General features: G+C 34.9%; 2 pseudogenes; one reads left to right on the forward strand and one right to left on the reverse strand.

Moving 5' to 3' along the window:
- The first annotated feature begins 3883 nt into the window (after positions 1–3883).
- LOC119530827 overlaps positions 3884–19396 on the forward strand; it is a 71620-nt pseudogene continuing 56107 nt past the window's right edge.
- Positions 10375–11910, reverse strand: LOC119530942 (annotated as a pseudogene).

Consider the following 19396-nt stretch of genomic DNA (forward strand, 5'->3'; position numbering starts at 1 on the left):
TTAGGTATAGTTGGTTTATAGTATTGTTTACAACTTATAATTCCTATGATCTTCTGTGTGTTTTCTATCCATTGTTGAAAGTGGTGTATTAAACTCTCAATTAAAATTGCCTTGTTTATTTTATCCTCCAATTATGTTAATTTTTACTTCATGTAATTTTGAGTTCAGTTTCTGCATACATATATATTTGTAAAACCCTGTATCACTATAAAACTTAGTTTTTTGTAATACTGTTTATCAAGTCTGTTTTATCTGACATTTGTATAAATCCATTCAGCTTGTTTCATTATTGTTTGCATAGTATATCTCTCTGCATAATTTTATCTTCATCATTTGTATCTTTGAGTCTAAAATGTTTTTTCCTTGCAGACAAGAGACGGATCATTTATAAAATCCAATCTGATAGTTTCTGCCTGCTGATGGGCTTATTTCATTCATGCAGATTTAATGTTGTTATTGCTACACTTGGATTTACATTGGCTATTTTGTATCTGTCCTCCATATATACCATTTCCCCCCTCTATTCCTCTTTACTATCTCTTTTTGTACTACATTAATATGTTCCAGTGTAACACTTTTTAATATTATAAATATTTTATTATATTTTATTAGTTTTTAAGGGTTATTCTAGGGATTATTCTGCACATACATCTCATAAAAATCTATATTAAATTTATACTAGCTTACTTCCTCTGAATAAAGAAAATTTGTCTCAATATACTGTCATTCCCTTCACCATTTTTGGTACATTTATCGTTACACAGATTATATCTGCTTGTGTTACATTCTAACAAGACATTGCTATAATTCTTATTTTATATAAATTTATGTCCTAAAAATGTTAAAATTAAAAATGAGAGCAAGTATATATTTCTAAAGTTTGCTAAAAATCTGATTAAACATTTATGATTCTCATCAATACTTCTATGGATTCCAGTTAACATCTGGTGTAATCTCTTTTGCTAATACAGCTCTAATGCAAAACACTTCCTTTTTTTTTTCTTTGTGTGAATTCAAATTACTATATGGTGCCACTTGTCTTCAAGCTAAAAAACTCATTTTATAATTTTACGCAAGGCAGATCATCTAGCCAAAATTCCTTTCTTTTTTTCACCTTAAGTGTCACTATATCACCTTCAGTTTTGAAAGATAGGCTTTTGGTTTTGTTTGGGTATTTTTTAGATATAAGTTTCTTGGTTGACAGGGTTTTACTTTGATCATGCCTAACACTGCTTTCTGATCTCCAAGTTTTTTTGTTTGCTTGTTTGTTTGTTTTTTCTTAATGAAAATTCAGTTGTTAATCTCACTAGTCACTGTATTTGTGCATGAGTCTTGCTGTCTTCAACATTTTTATTATTGTATTTTGACATTTTTATTCATTTTATTGAGATATATTCACATACCATGCAGTCATATAAAACAAAGCATACATTCAATTGTTTACAGTACCATTATATAGTGGTTCATTCTTCACCAAAATTAATTTTTGACATTTTGATTAGCACACACACAAAAATAATAAGAATAAAAACTAAAGTGAAAAAGAGCAATTAAAGTAAAAAAGAACACTAGGTGCCTTTTTTGTTTGTTTGTTTTGTTTTGTGTTCTCCTTCCCCCATCTTTGTACTCATCCATCCATAAACTAGACAAAAGGGAGTGTGGTCCATATGGCTTTCCCAATCACATTGTCACCCCTCATAAGCTACATTTTTATTCAATTGTCTTCAAGATTCATGGGTTCTGGGTTGTAGTTTGATAGTTTCAGGTACTTACTGCTAGCTGTTTCCAATTCTTTAGGGGGTACTGTCTTTATTTGATGGAATATAAAATGAAGATAGTTAGTATTTGAATCTGTAAACACACATATTTTACAAAATAATCTCAGTGGTATGTTGTTGACCACATCTGCAAAATGTATATCTTTTGTCTGAGCCATGCAGATAAAAAAAACAAAACTGGAAGTTTAATGATTGCAAATGGGAAATGTGGTTGGGTTTCTTTTAGTTGACACTATTTCCCTAAACTGTGTTTATAAATTTCATGGTGTCTAGCTAGCCCCCAGACGAATCTATGGTTTTGATCATTGCTCTTTTATTGCACTGATATTAAATATTGGTGATTCACATGTGGATTTTGGGTAAAAATGTCACTTCTGTTTTGTAGTAGTTAAATATAGACTTTAATTTGTCATAGAATAAATATTGTCACACTGTAAATCCTTGCTTTTATAGATAACTCAAAAATTAAGTATTGTTTGTCAATCCAACTTTCCCAGACTACATTGATGATGGTTGCAATATGTAAGTGTCATTCAGCTATGTAAAAATCATTAGAGCATTGTTTTGGTGTCTGATGTTGACCAAATGAAGATCTAAAGTCTATTAAATTAGTTATATGACTATTCAGGGTTGATTGCAGGAAATGATATGTGTTTGCTAAATTCTTATCTGTCATAGTAGATAGTCAAAATGTAACATCTGAAATGAAAAATAAATATTTCAGAAATGATTTAGAAACAATTATGTAACCATGAGGAAAACTAAAGGCAGAAGTAGTTAATATGATCTTTTTCCCTTCACATTTGCTCCACGAACATGCAATCTGGGCAAAGGGAATAGGGATGCTGAGAGGTAGAGCTGGGGGCAGTTTCTTTTGATTATAATATATTCCTTACACTTAATTGTTAAACCCCTTGTATGTTTTCCTTTATTAAGGTAGCTTTTAAAAAGGCTATCACTATCTCCTCTGCAGTCCTAATTTATCCCCCCGTGTTTGGCCTTTTCCATGTCTAATTGGGAGGTACAAAAGAAAGGTTATTTTTGTCCATTCAAAGTTATCTGAAAAGAGAAAAGAATTATACAGTAATCTGTCACAGTTTTCTTATTTGTGTTGCTGCTTAACCACTTTTAAGGGTATTACTTGTTTAACCTATTTCTTCTGGATATATATTGGATTTCATATGGCTACATTATGAAATAGGGCTTTCTATATTTTTCTACAAGTTTTTGTGAAAGTAATTATGAATAATTTTAAGCTTGAAAGCAAGTAGGAAGAACAACACAATTGCAATCCATTTACCACCACCCTGAATTCAACAATTATTAAAATCCTCAGTGTGTGTGTCTGACAGAGAGATTATAATGCTAGAACATTTGAAAGGAATTAGCAAACATAATTTAACTTCACTCCCTTAATATTTCAGCACTGATCTCATAAGTCAAAACATTTTGTTAGTAAAACTATATAATTTTCATACCTAAGAAGAAACAAACACAAAATATACTGCCAAAAGTATGAAAGTATAAATGCTTAATTTATTTTTTCTTTATTGTCTCAATTCAAATGAACCATTTTGCCACAAAAGATATTATATTAACATTCACTTTTCTTATCTTCTCTTCTTTCTTCTCTCTCTCTCTCTCTCCCCCATCCTCTCTCTCTCTCCTCTTCAGAATCTAACAAAAACTTCACTCAGATTTATTTAGATAATAAAATCATTTTCAATTATATCATCTTTGGGAAATTTTAAAGATAAGATCTTTTCAAAGATATGGTTATCATTTTGTTACTAACAATGTGTGGGATATATCATTGGCATAGTAAGAATATCATCTTCTAAACAAATTTCCTCAAGTGACAGTAAAACTATTGAGTGTAGCTAACAATAACTGTATCCTACTGATGATGCAAAACACTGGAATAGCTTTTTGGAATATTTGCTCTGTGTATTGATGTCATCAATTTACAAATACAGCAAACACTTTGGAAATGTAGCTATGGATTTATCTTGTTTATTGTATATATATATTCAGTCAAATTTCCCAAAATTTATCAATTCCTGTCATAATTGTTTCCAATATAGGTTTCCTGTTGAGTGGCCTGGATGGACAAAACCAATCAAACAATACTGAATGAGTTCATTCTAATGGGAATCACAGATTACCCTGAGCTGCAGACCCCACTATTTGGGCTTTTCCTCTTTGTTAACATGGCCTCAGTGTTGGGTAAGCTGCACTTGATCATCCTCACCATGTTAGATTCTAGGCTACAAACACCCATGTATGTTTTCCTCAGACATCTGACCTCCACTGATTCTGGCTATTCAACAGCTGTGGGATCACAGTTCTGTTTAATTTTCTAGCAGATCAAAATACAGTCTTATCTAACTAGTATACTACTCAATTCAATTTCTTCTGTAATTTTCTTACTGGTGAAATTTTCATTGTATCAGCAATGACCTATGATATCTATGTGGCCATTTGTAACCTGCTGCTCTACAAAGTCATCATGTCACAAAGAGCATGTTACCCGTTGATGGTGATAATTTATGTCTACAGTGTTTTTGACTCTTTGCTTATCAGAAAAATTCTATCTGCATTTTGTGGCATTTCTGCTGTGATACTCTGCACTTGATATCTTTGCTCTGCTCAAACACACTGAAAACACATATGGAGAATGTTTAAAGTAGGGTCATAAAAAGAAGGTGAGTCACTTACAAGTTCACAGTGTACCAGAGATGACAGGAAACTAGTCTTCCCAGCACCCTGAGTTGCTGATGACTTTCTAGTTTCTCCCCAAGTCCATCAGGTTCCTTATGATTAAACTGATATTACAAGGATAACATGATAAATTATGTTTTTAATCACTAAACCTGACTGAACCCCAGTGCTTTATTCATTATCTCCAAAATATCCATTGTAATTTTATTTTGGCATGCAGAAAGTAATCAATTAAAAGTAGCCTACCATTCTTTCATGATAAGAAGCATTATGGCAGATGAATATTTACCAGAAAATCTGTAGAGAACTGTAAAATAAGTGATAGATAAATACAATGTTATGTTGCTTGGGATGAACCTTTAGAAACCAACTCAGATATTAATAGATGACAACTAACCTTACGAAGATAAGCCTGATCAATTACAGAACCTTACTTTGCAAGTTTAGGACCAGAATTGTTAAGGAAAACAGAGAAGCTTCTGGACCTAATATAGAGTGTGGAAACCCTTTTTCTTTTAGTTTGAAGATAGAATTCTACTGACCTGTCCATTCCAATACACTTATCCTGCCATCCTGCCTGGAAGCAAAAAAAAGCTGAGGAAATAAAAATTCTTTGGAATATTTAAATGTGTGGGAATTGTTTATATGTTTAGGGGCTTAACTTGTGGATGATCATCAGGCTATATAATATCAGATATATATTTTCTACTAGAAAAAAAAGAAAAACAACAAACTTCCACCCTCCTTGCCTGGATGTGTCATAGTAATAGGAGATTGGCCCTGGCATCCTGGGAGCAGAATGAGTGAGGTAAGGGCCCCATAGTTCACTATGTAGATTTTCACTTAGCCTTTGCATATGCAGCTGCATATTTCATCACTGTCCTCCACAGTGATACCAGAAATTACCTAGCACAATTTCTCAAAACAGCAACAACAACCACCCCAATCTTCTGCAGGATAGTGCAGAAGAGGTGTTTCCTAGCTGTGTGGAAAATGACTTGGGGCAATAAAATAATCTGCCTGTAATTCTATGTGTGTTTCACTTCTAAACTCTGTGGAACCTGATGCCCCAAGTTTCTAGCATCTCAGGAACTTTGCTCTTACATCATCTTGTTATTCTCCCTATCCCTCCTCAGATGGTTGTAGCTGTCTCCAGTCTGCTAAGTCATATTCCTAATACTCCTGTCTAAGTTTTGAAAAATGTGTGGAAGTCTTTCATCAACTAGCATTTCCTATCTGTCTTGTTATTTTTGTTGTAGATTAATGCAAAATTTTCTTTTTTTGCACTTATTTTTGTGAATATTTAGAAAAGAAAATAAAAAATTACAAGTATTTCACCATGATTAACTGAAAATTCTAAGAGTGATCATTAAACAGTTAATGGAAAAGAAGTGCTGTGATTATTTCTGGGAGAGTACTGTCCTCAGAGAAGGATGCAACAAGCTGATTTGAATTATGTCATGATTTCTTTATGAAAAGTGATCAAATGTATAAATCAGTAAGATTAATGATGATAATGACAAGCTCTGATAATTGATTATAATGATTAGAAGGAAGCCTTTATGTGATAAATATTCTGAATAGAGAAAATACACAGGAAAACTCTGGAATAACTACCATGACATTTTCAAGGAACTGTTAAAGACCAGCAAGATAGAAAACAATGATCCAGGTAGAGAGTAGCAAGATTGACCTGGCAGAATTACCACATGACCTGGCAATACTACTTATAGGTATTTATCCAAAATAATTGAATGCAGGGACTCAAACAGATATTTGCACATCCTTTTTTTGTAGAAGTATTATTTACAATTTCCAAAATATGAATACAACCCAAGTGTCCATCAGTATATGAATGGAAAAACAAAATGTGCTGTATGCATAAAGTGGAATGTTATTTAGACACAAAAAGAAATGTAGCTCAGAGACATGTGATGACATGGATGAAACTTGAAGACACCATGTTGAATCTGGCCTATTTCCCTCAACAAATAAGCCAGATTCAAAAAGACAACAAATATTGTATGACCTCACTGGTATGAAATGATTAGAATAAGCAAACTTTTAGAGTCAGACTAGTAAACAGTGTATCAGGGGTTGGGGTGGGGTGAGGGGGTGCAGGTAGGGAATGAGAATTAATGTCTAATTGGTCCAGAATTTGTGTTTGGGTGATGGAAAATTTTGGTAAAAGACAGTGGTAATAAGAGCACACAATTACAAATGGAATTATCAGCATTGAGTTACATATTCTAATATGGTTGCAAGAGGAAATTTTAGGTTACAAGAATAAAAATTAATAAAAAATAAAAACATAGTCCTATGCTATGAAGTGAACCTTAATGTGAGCTATAGATTATAGGTAGTAGTAGAATTATCATAATATTGTTCATCAATTTTAACAAAGTTACTATGCTAACGCAATGTTTTCATAATAGGGAAATCTGTGTGTGTTGGGGGGTATATCATACTCTCTCTTTTCCACACAACTTTTCTGTAAACCTATAAATTCTTAAATAAAAAAATTAATATTTAACTTCCCCACCAAAGAAGGAGTAAACTACAGGTACATGCAGCAACTTGGATGCATCCCCAAGACATTTTGCTGAAGGGCAATGGCCAACCAGCAAAGTTAATGTACTGTATGATTCCAATTACATAACAGTTTTGAAATAATAGAAGTATAGAAATGGACACAGATTAGTGGTTGCAGTGGACAGGTAAGTAGGTTTGGTTATAAAAAGAGCAACAGGAGGGATTCTTGTAGTTTGGGGACTGTTCACTACTTGCTGCTGGTGGTGGATTCACAAAACATGTGAATAAATTGTATATAACAAACTGTACTCACATGAGTATGTAAAAGTAAAAGTGAGAAAATATTAGTAAGATTAGTAAGATTGGTAATATTTTATCAATACCAATATCTTGGTTTGATATTATATTATCATTTTGTAAAATATTATCACTGGAGGAAACTAAGTTAAGTGTACATGGGACCTCTCTGAATCTTTACAATTTATTACAACTGCATGTTAGTCCACAATTCTCCAATAAAAATTTCAATGTGAAACAAATATGCACACACTCACATGCACAAAATTCCAAGCACTTGATATTTCTCAGGTTTAGAACATCACCACAAAAATACTAAAAAAAGGCTGATCCTATTTGTAGGAACTTCATCTTAACTATTAGTTTAACAAGTTTTTGGCAGATGATATTGTGCAAAATTTGGAACAATTAGATCTAGATTTCAAAATGTTCACCTAGCTACCTCTCTTTAGATATTTTCTTAACTTAACCTATTCAAAGGACACAGTGAAAGAAATTAGCTAGGATCTTACAGAGGTTAGGAAAGAGGTGTCTTGGAAGCAGGGTATGAAATCTTAAATATATGTATAAATATTTTTCATTTGGTTTCTTAGTGTAATGTTGGACAAGAAAAATACAGTCAAGTAAAAATGTATCTTCTGTTGGGAAAAATGTTTCATTTTATATTCTCTTATTTTTTGGTTATAAAAAATGAGAGAAATGTGAAATTATAAGATCTGAGTGGGATTTGGTATGTTCTAATAGTAAACATTTCCACAGCTACTTGCTTCCCAAAGACTGTTTAAAGATAAAAGATTCTAAAAGACTCAGAATGCTTGGAATTTTCATAGATTTAGCTTCCTCCTACTATAAGCCTTAAAATCATCTCATTATTTGTTAGCCTTTGCTCAGAATTTACCCAATATGATAGTATTGATTAACACACATATATTTTCATCTGTATGTACCTTGTACTTTTCTACTGCAGGCTAAACTGCCGGCTTGGGGAATATTTAGGATATTAGACCAACTATAAAATGGAACTCTAAGACATAAAGTTAGGAAAAGCATGAGTGTTCATTGGGAGAAACATGAAGCAAAAATGCCATCGCTAAATATGGTACTAACAGATCTTGCAAATATCCTCTTTAAGATTTAAATATTTATCATTTCACCAGTTTTCTATACAGTATCTTAATTACTGGGAAATTTTGGAGTGAGGTGATGACATTTTGCCTTCAGTTGACCAAAATATTTCATTTACTTAGGGAGCTCATCTTATTCTCTTCTTATTAGCTAATATCACTGATAGTAATATCAGTGGAATAATAACACAAGCCCTGATATAAAAGGTCATTACTTCATTATGAGGTTATGAGGTGGTGTGCATGGGTGCATATAATATACATAGAGATTAGGTTACCTTTGACATGGAAGTATGCATTTTAAAATTCTCATATAAAACTAAAAAGTCCAAGTTTGAGGAACAGTAGAGAAGTTTCAAATCTTCAGTAATTCCACAAATTCAGAAATGGGGTTAGAATTTCTATTAGGAAGTTTATTTAATCATTCCTGATACCTTAGGTATGTATAAGGTAGGTATCTTGAGTAGAAATATTTTGAAACTTCATTTCTTCCTGCAAACATGATCATAGAAAAAAAAGTGAGACCTTAAATATATGGATGATAAAGCTCCTACTCTACCCTGGAAAAAATTATCACTTAATTTAACATTTTTCTTTTTTCATCACTTATTGTTCTCTAGTTGTCCTTCTGTTTATTCCAGCTGCAAAATCACTCACTTTTCCTTCTTTTTCTTGTGAAGAGCAATGTGGAAATCTCAGGAGGACACTTGAGAGGCTGATGCTGGTTAAGGCCTCCAAATGCAAGGCTCCTCCATCACCATCCACAGGATACTTAGGCTTTTTCAGAGAAAGTCTAGATTGGCAATTAACTGTACAAATTTTATGTAAGCTTGAGGGTCTATCCATATAGAATCCCCAGTGTGGCAGGATCAGATAAAATTTCCAAAGTAATATCTTTTAGGGCCATCTTCTCTACTCCTTGGGTTGGCAAGACATCAATGTGACCCTTTATGTGTCCAGTGCTTATAGACTAGCTCATTTTGATAAATTCTGTAATGGACTAGAAGGAAATCAAGAAAAGGAATTTGGTGGACACATACATATTCACACACAATCATTCATTGTTATTCAAAACACTTGTTTCTGAATAAACTTAGGAACATAAAGTTAAATTACCATGTGACAATGCCTAGATACTGATAGAATTCAGTTGAGTCATCAGAGTGTGTTCAAAGTGATTATGAGGCATGTACAGATTGCTAATTATTTCTTGGTAAGTATATTTTATCTTTCCTGTTTATATAACATAGGCTAAATTGTACAGGAAATATAAAATAGATTCCCCCTATCCCAGTTTGCTAATGCTGTCATTATGCAAAACACCAGAAATGGATTGGCTTTTATAAAGGGGGTTTATTTGGTTTCAAAGTTACAGTCTTAAGCCATAGAAGTGTCCAAGCTAAGGTGTCAACTATAGGATACCTTCATGGAAGAATGGCCAATGGTGTCTGGAAAACCCGTTAGCTGGGAAGGCACAGGCATGTGGCTGACATCTGCTCCAGGGTTCTGATTTCAAGAAGGCTTTCTCCCAGGATGTTTCTCTCTAGGTTTCTGGGAGTATTCTCTTAGTTTCTTCCGGAAAAGCACCAGACTAGCAAAAGTCTACTTTCATTGGCTGTCTCCAAAATGACTGTCTCAGCTGCAGCAGCACTGAGTTACTTCTGTTTGTCAGTTCTTTAATATGGCTCCAATGATTTAATTAACACCCATGGGTGGGGTAATACCTCCATGGAAATTATTCTAATCAAAAATCTTGCCTACACTTGATTGAGTCACATGTCCATGATAACAATCAACAGGTTCCAACCTAATCAACACTAATACATCTGCCCACACAAGATTGCATCAAAGAACATGACATTTTGGAGGACATAATACATCGAAACTGGCACACCCCATAAGTTATTCATCTGCTGAATTTTTCACTTGCTACACCACATTTTCATGACATTTTTCACATCTGCATTCCTCAATGTATAGATCATAGGGCTAAGTAAGGGTGTCCCTATAGAATAAAACACAGTCACCATCTTGTCCACTTGGAATGTGGTTGGTGGTCATGTGTATATGAATATTCATGGCCTAAAACATATGACAACCACAATAAAATGGAATGTACAGGTGGACAGAGCTTTCCACCTTCCTTCTGCACTGTGGTTTCTCAGGCAATATAAAATAACTACATAGGAGATAAGCAATACTATGAAACACACCATGCATATAGCCCCACTATTAGACACAACTAACAATTTCATCACGTAAGTGTCCATGCAGGCAAGTTTCAACAAGGGCTGCAAGTCACAGAAAAAGTGATCAATAGTATTGGAGCCACAGAAGGACAATCTCAAAGCCAGGTAAAGCTGTGCTGAAGAATGGATACAAGATCCCACCCAAGCCACAATCTCCAACACACAACAGACATACGGACTCATGATGTGACAAATGGTCACATAATGATCAAAGGTCATGAGAATGAGCACAAAGATCTCCATGCACCCAGATAAATGGAATGCAAAGACCTGAGTCATGCATTCAATGTAAGAAATTATCTTTTTCTGAACAAGAGAATCCACAATCAACCTGGGGGGGCGGTTGTAGAGTAGCAAGCATCAGCAAAGGACAGATAGAAGAGAAAGAAGTACATGGGACTCCTAAGCCTCTGGCTTGCCTTAATAGTCCAACAATGAGAAAATTTCCCAAAAGAGTTGCAAGATAAAAAATCAAGAAGACCCCAAATATTGCTTTCTGCTTTTCAGCATCCTGTGTCAACCCCAACAGAATAAATTCAGCCACACTTTTATTCATTGCTACTCATAAGCTGTAGATAGAATGCAGTTGACAAAGATTTAATCTGTAAAGAAAAGAATTGACATCTTGGGGAGATCAGTGGGCTAAACTCTGAATTACTTTGTTGTGCTCTACACTCTGTTACTTTTATCTTTGTTGTGTACCAGAATTCCCCAGGAATCTTTGTAAATCTGCAGATGCCCAGGCCTCTTGCATATTTATCTATTAATTCAAGACATCAATGGATTGAACCAAAGCATGTATATTTTGGAACAAAAATAAAATATCTTTCAAAAGTTTTGATTCCTAACAAAATTTTAAAAATGCAGAGCTTGTTCTTTTCTTGCCAAGTGACTTCATGGTTATGAAACTTGGTTGTTATATGAAAAATTGAATGCAAATATCTGCCCTACCCTATTCTCAGTTTCAATAAGAATTTATGACAAAAATTTACACATGCATATATGCCCATACATATACACATGTATAGCAGGTATTATGCAGCTTATCTGCATGCTTTGAAACTTCACACTTTTCCAATCAAATTAAGCACTAATAATGTGAAAAATCTCTCCTGAAGAAAATATTCTTAGTTCAATTTACTCACTTCTGTGCCTAATAGAAAACACTATTTTTTCATCTTGGATGGAATATGTTTTACAAATAACCATTTTGACAACTTTTTACCTATGTTTCAAGATGGCAGTTTCATCAGTGGTCATGATATAACAAATGGCTGGGTAACACATTGACACTGACATCACGGAGGAAATCAAAACTTCTCTTTACTTTGGTTTGGAACCTATCCCATGACTCAACTTAGAGAATACTGAGTCATTCTGCCTTTGAATTTGAACTGGTCCTCAATTTCTAATATTTCTATAATCAAGTTGTGTTTTACTCATACTTATCCCTCTTCACCCTATTTTCTTATAAAATATTGTTTGAAACAAATCTCATTTTTCCACCATATAATTTTGAATATTCTATTTCAAGACTTTGTTCATATACATCATATAATTTTTGCAAATGAAATTATAAAATAATATCATTTTGTATTCTGATTTTCACTTAGAATGATTATAAGCACTCCTTTCATGTTGCTTTAGATATCATGTCTCATTATCAATTTAATGGTATGAAAATGCATATAATTTTATAATCAATAATAGCTGTTCATTGAGACATTTATGTTTTTCTAATTTTCACTCTCATAAATAGCAATTCTACACATAACTTTGGAATTATTGTTGCCTGAATTGCCTGTTTGCATTGTTGTTGAAATATTTTAGGAACTACTTTACATGTTATTGTATCCTTTTATAAACTATATTTTATTAAACAATATTGCATGATTATGATGAAATATTCAAATATGAGATGGGTGTTAAGAAAAATGGAAAGCTCTCTCTCAATTTTTTGAATTGATAATCCTATGTTCTAGATATAACTATTTGTTTCTTGTATAATCTCTATAAATTTTCTATAAGCATTCTGTATATGTGTATATCTTTCTATATTTTTACCTACAAAAATAAGTCCAATGTTTCAATATTGATGTTATGCACAAAACCTGATAGACATGCAAAAAACAGGCTGCTTGTGATGTTATCCTATTGTCTTGTATACATTATGTATGTATATTTATTTCACAAAAATTATTACAGATTTTATACTTTCATACTTTTATTTTTGGAAATATTTCCATTCTGAGAATGATTTATCGTATCAACTCATGTTTGTGAATCCTGTAATTCTACCTAAGATGTATATTAATCCAGCAATATAGTTAAGCATTCAGTTATAGGAGCCAGATTACCTGAGTTCAAATCTGAGCTCCACTATTTATTGACTTGTTATTGGTCAAGTCACATTAGCTAAAATCAGTGTTACTGTGCAGATTAAATGGGAAAAAGAACACCTGGCTCATAAAAACAGTTTGCATGTGTCAGTCTTTGCTTTTTCCATTAGTATGGTATTGCTTTTTCTTTCCACATTTTTATTTCTCTTTACTGTCATTGTTTTTATGTTTTCTACAGTCCCATCTGTCAATTTTCTCATTATTATGTAGTCTACTGTATCATACTATGCAAAATTGTCATATTTGTTTTTTTTTTCATATAACCATGATTGTCTTTTGTTTCATATGTTGAATCAAAATTAGGTGGAGTTATTAGGAATGGGAAAAATGCTCCCCTCTTCTTAGCATCCTAATATGAGTTTCATAATACATTTAGAGAGGATCATTAATTCTGTGAGTCACGGAGTGAGAGGAATTAGAAGAGTAGAAACCATCTGCAAAAGGTATTAAAATTATGTAAGACATAGCCTATAACTTCAGTGGGACAGAGTTAGCTTCCAAACCAGGTTCTCTGAGATGTAAACATTCAAAACTTTGATGAGCATTTGTGAACACAGTGATGGGTGCCTTGAGTCTGAAGTGACACCACCTAAAGTCAACCCACCCCACTGTGATATTTAACAGTGATGTGACATTTAACATGTCTCTTGACACCTTTGTGCTTTATTGTATTCACATGCAAAGCAAGAATAATAAAACATTGTACATTTGAAGGTTAAATAATTTAAAATGTGTGAATCATATGGAAGATGCAGGTACCTAGTTCCTGCAATAAGAGTGGTTACTAGTGAGTTTCCAAGAGCTATTTTAAACTTTTGAAAACATGAATTCAAATTGCCCATGTACCCATAATAAAGCTGCAGAACTATATTAGAAACTAATTTCCTTTGCTGAGTGACTGAAATCACATCAGCACTCTTTATAGCACTAGTCATCTTATGACAGTTAGGAGCTAGGAAGGACTTTTCTGAATGTCTTAAATGAAGAAAAAAGAAAAAAAAAAAGAATAAAAATTGCAGAGCAGTGTGAATACCAAGGGTCAATGATTAGAGGAAAGCAGAAATTTCTTTGTTGTGAAATTCTTGAGGAACAGATATGCAAAAAGCAGAAGAATGAGTGCACTTGACTGAGAAAACTGAATTCAAAAGTTTAATGGAAATAGTACAGGACATGCCATTATCAGGAAGACCAAAATGAAACCTCCAGTTTTGCCAGACTATAGAGTTGTGGTAGAAAAGCTTGGGAAAACAAGTTGTCTTAATAGGCAAAGTCTGTAAAACCAGGTTATGAAGGTTTGATGTTTTTCTATTGACAATGCAGAAAATTTAGAGGCACAGAAATGGGATAACATCTTTTATTAAGATTTCATTGAAACCTAAAAAATAAAAAACAGGCAGAGTGGTTTAATGGAATTTAGCTACCATTTTACTTCATGGAATTTAGTAAAATTTCTCCTTTGAAATTATCTGTAATAAAATGTCTACCTCCACTGTATATCAGACCCCAGTGAGGACATGTTTTTGTTTCCTTGATTTAGAAAGTAAGTGGTTTCTTTGTGGTTTCAACAAAATAAAGAGCAGTACTGCAGTCATTCCAAGTGAGACTCATCAGTTTCTTCAGACTTCACACTCCTTTCCTAAAGCAGGATGAGAAGTGCTCACTCTCAGTCTCCATGAGGTGTCATAACAATATAAGAAGCCCAAGATTTGGATGATGGTTTTATCTCCACCTAATATGACTCTTGAACTTAGTCAAATTAGTTTATAGCTAAGTCTGAATGCATTATTTGAAAAATGAATGGACTCATGAAAAAAATTACTTTTTCCTTCAGCTTCAAGAGTATCATTTTGTTATTCCTAAAACACAGGACATAATAATTCATTTCACACAATTTTTAGTACTTACTAAATTTTAAGTAAAATGTGTCAACTTAGTGGAAGAAAAATAAAACTTTGGGTGAGATACCTATGTTTGTTTTATTGTGAGAATTTTTAACTCATGCATACCAGCAATTTAGGCTGAAATTTCATGGATCTCATTTTCACAAATGACCACTCTGGGTCTTATTTTAGTGGATCTCCACAAGCCTTTTTTGAGATGTCTATTCTAAGTATCTAGAAACAGGAAAGAACAATAGAAATTCGGTGATTCTCTCTTTTCACTCTTTGGCTCCTCTGTTTCCTGCCATCCCTTGAAAACTAAAAGTACAAGAGAATTTAAAATTCAGTGTCTGGGATACTGACCATGACTATCAAATCCTTAATTCCTTGCCATCGACTTCTTTCCACTTTTCCTCCAAATGCTTTTGCTTAAGCATTTACTAGCCAGGACTTAAACTTGTACTCAAGTACACCCATTCTCAATCCCTGAATTTTTCCCACAGTTCAAAGCAGATGAATTCCCTTTCCTATGCTACAGATTCAAATCTTCATTTCTACCTGTAGAAAGAGTACCCAGTTAATACTGTAAATACTCAGAGAAACTTTCCTAGATTTCCCCAAATAACTCTCTTACTACCAGTCAACCACTGTTCAATAACAACAAAAAAAGTTTAATTAAATAATATAATCTCTAATCATATCGTCTCATTTTTGCTTTAGTATCTTTTGTTCATTTGATAGTACAATATATCCTGATGTAACTAAAGCAAGTCAACATTTTTCTCTTTTGTGCACTCCAGGTCATGGTGAGACACAGAGTTTGGCAGAGGGCCATCATAGTGGTTCCAGACCACAGCTCAAGCCCTAAGGCTCCATGGCAATTTCCTTCGAACACCCATGCACACTTCCATGCAAGACATACCATCCAGGGAGAACAAGCTCAAAACCAAAAACCATAAACAGGTAAAGAAGGAAGCCATGGTTGTATTCAGTACCTGGATAAAAATCAACATATTATATGTACATTTGTAAAGTAACAGTGAGGGATAGTCATTAGAGAACTTACTAATAATTCCATTTCCAATAATCAAGATATCATTGAGAGTTCATGGTATGAGATGGCAATGGTGATAGGCAAAATATCACATTTTGATTCTCCTAATCATACTCTTGTATAAGGCAAAGCTCTGAGTGACAGTGTTTTTGACAACTTAACAGAGGCTTGTGGAATTAAGAGGTATGATGATGTTGGTTGGTTGTTCATGGATACGCTGGATAAAGTTATAAGAGAAAGTTATGAATTAAAGGCTTCAAATTTGAAACTTAAATGCTGTATGACAGATGTAAAAATTTCTATGTGTTCCTTGAGAGAAAATATTACTTTCTGTGGCTACAGACTTGAGATCTCTGAAAACCAGACACAGAGTCTCATTGTGCAAGTAGCAGACTTAAAACGAAAACTAAAATCTCAACCTTGAAGCATGTCTGCTTTAAAGTAAGGCATTTGTTGTAAAGAAAGGGATCCTGAAATTTGGGATGGGGACATCTGGGTTCATAATAATACCAGTGGGAACATTGGAATCATGTATTCTGCAGAGTCTTTGCTAGATATACCTGTAATCATCTTCCCTGAGGAAACAGCACCCCCCCACCTCCAGTCAGCCCTGAGGAGACAGCTACCCCACCTCAAGCCTGCCTTGAGAAAACAACATCCTGACCTCCAGTCTGTCCTCAGGAGGCTGCCATTCAACTCCCACCCAAAGGGATTAATGCTCCAGTGCCTGTTAACCTGTAATCACCTCCCCTGAGGAAACAGCCATCACTCCTCTGCCTGGAGAGATTAGTCCTGTTTCACCAGATGAATTTACAATGGAATGTCCTGAGACAATGGGCTTGAAGTATACATCTAATTCTTTTTGTGACCCACCACACCACCACTCTTTTCTTCAAGACCTGTAATAAGAGTAAAGTCCCAACAGGCCCTGTTCTAGTTTGCTAATGCTGCAGAATGCAAAACACCAGAGATGGATAGGCTTTTATAAAATTGGGTTTTTTTTCACTACACAGTTAAAGTCTTAAGGCCACAAAGCATCCAAGGTAACACATCAGCAATCAGGTACCTTCACCAGAGGATGGCCAATGGTGTCCGGAAAATCTCTGCTAGCTAGGAAGGCAGCCAGCATCTGCTCCAAAGCTCTGGCCTCAAAATGGCTTTCACCCAGGATGTTCCTCTCCAGCAAGCTTGCTCCTCCTCAAAACATCACTCACAGCTGCACTCAGTTCCCTCTCTTTGAGTCGGCTCATTTATATAGCTCCACTGATCAAGGCCCACCCTGAATGGGCAGGGCCATGCCTCCATGGGAACATCTCATCAAAATCATCACCCACAGCTGGGTGGGGCACATTCCAAGCAAATCTAACCAGCACCAAAATGTCTGCCCCACAACACTACAAAGACAATGGCATTTGGGGGACACGATACATTCAAACCGGCACAGACCCCAAAGGGTGAGGTTAAAAGTGTGACCCATGAGGAAGTACAGTATACTTGAGAAGAACTGTATGATTTTTTCAACTAATAGAGACAGAAACCAGGGGAATATGTATGGGAATGGATGTTAAGGGTGTGGGATAATGATGGAAGGAATATAAAGTTGAATCAGGCTGAATTTATTGATTTGGGTCCACTAAGCAGAGATTCAATGTTGTAGCTTGAAGTGTTGGAAAGGGTGTTAATAGTTTGGATTTTTGGCTGAAACATAGATCAAAATGTGGCTGACATTACCTGAGGCCAATATGCCAGAACTCACATGGTGTAATGCAGGGGGGGACATCCAAAGGCTTAGAGAGATTGGAATGTTAGAGTGAATTTATCATGGAAGACCTGCTCAACCAACCCAGGAATATCCAACAGACTTGCCTTTCACAAGGACTGTGAGGAATAAATTTTTGAGACTAGTTCCTTCATCCCTGAAGAGCTCTGTAGTTGCCCTTCTCTGTAGGGCAGATATTACAGTGAGATCAGCTGTCACTGATCTGGAATCCTTAAACACAATGGGGATAATTGGATCCTGAGTTTGCAGAAGGCACATGGAAGCAGTTAATCACAAAAGACAAGGTGGACATGCCTACCATAATGGACAGCAGGCTCAAGGCAGCAGTCAAAATAATCTGACTCACAGACACTTATGACATTGGCAAGTAGATCATGCAGTACCTAGAAGTAAAATAGATTGGAAATCTGCTAAATCCTCATTTTATCTGTATAAGCAAAATTATTTGAGGTCAAGTGAGCAAAAGTCTAACTTTAATTGTAAAATCAGAGAGTCATGGCCCCTTAATTCCTGCATTGAGACTATTTTCAGACCCAGAGCCCCTTGAATGAGGGGAAGGGTGGGTACATTTGGGGAAGGACCCTATTACACTGCCAAAAATCTATACTATTTTTGTTCCTCCCAGCCTTCTCCAAAGTGACCTATGGTCTTTTACCAGGGCAACTACATTAGGGAAAAGAAAATGATCAGATATTTTGTGGATTATTAAACACTGGCCCAGAAGTGACATTAATTACAGGAGACACAAAACAGCACTCTGGTACATCAGTCAGAGTAATTGCTTGTGGAGATCAGTTTACTGATGGAATTTTAGCTCAGGCCCTTCTCACAGTGAGTCCAGTTGATCCCCAGACACACTCTGTGGTTATTTCCTGAGTTTCAGAATGCATAATTGGAGTAGACATACTCAGCAACTGGCAGAATTCCCACTTGGTTCACTGACTCATGGATTGAGGGCTACTGTGGTAGGAAATGCCAAGTGGAAGCCACTAGAACTGCTCCTACCTAGCAAAATATTATGCTAGAAGCAATACTGGATTCCTGGAGGGATTGCAGAAATTAATGCCACTCTTAAGGACTTGAAGTATGCAGGGGTGGTAACTCACATCATATCCCCATTCAACTCTCTTATTTGGCCTGTGCAGAAAACAGTTGAGTCTTGGAAGATTACAGGGGAATATCATAAGCTTAACCAGGTGGTAACACCAATTGCAGCTGCTCTTCTAGATGTGGTATTGCTTCACCAATTCAATGTATCCCCTGGTACCTTGTGAGCAGCTATTGATCTAGGAAATCTTTTTTTTTCTCAATAGCTGTTAGTAGGGACCACCAGAAGTAATTTACATTCTGCTAACAAGTCCAGCCATTTACCTTCACTGTCCAAAGTCAGCGGTGTATCAACTCTCAATCCCTATGTCATGATATTGTCTACAGTGAAATTGATTTTTTTCTCCCTCGCACAAGACATCACATTGTTCCATTATATTGATGATGTCATGTAGATTGGACCAAGTGAGCAAGAAGTAGCAACTACTCAGATTTGTTGGTAAGGCATTTGCATGTCAGAGGATGGGACATAAAT

The sequence above is a fragment of the Choloepus didactylus genome, chromosome 4 (assembly GCF_015220235.1).
Source record: "Choloepus didactylus isolate mChoDid1 chromosome 4, mChoDid1.pri, whole genome shotgun sequence".
In the NCBI taxonomy this organism is placed as follows: Eukaryota; Metazoa; Chordata; class Mammalia; order Pilosa; family Megalonychidae; genus Choloepus; species Choloepus didactylus.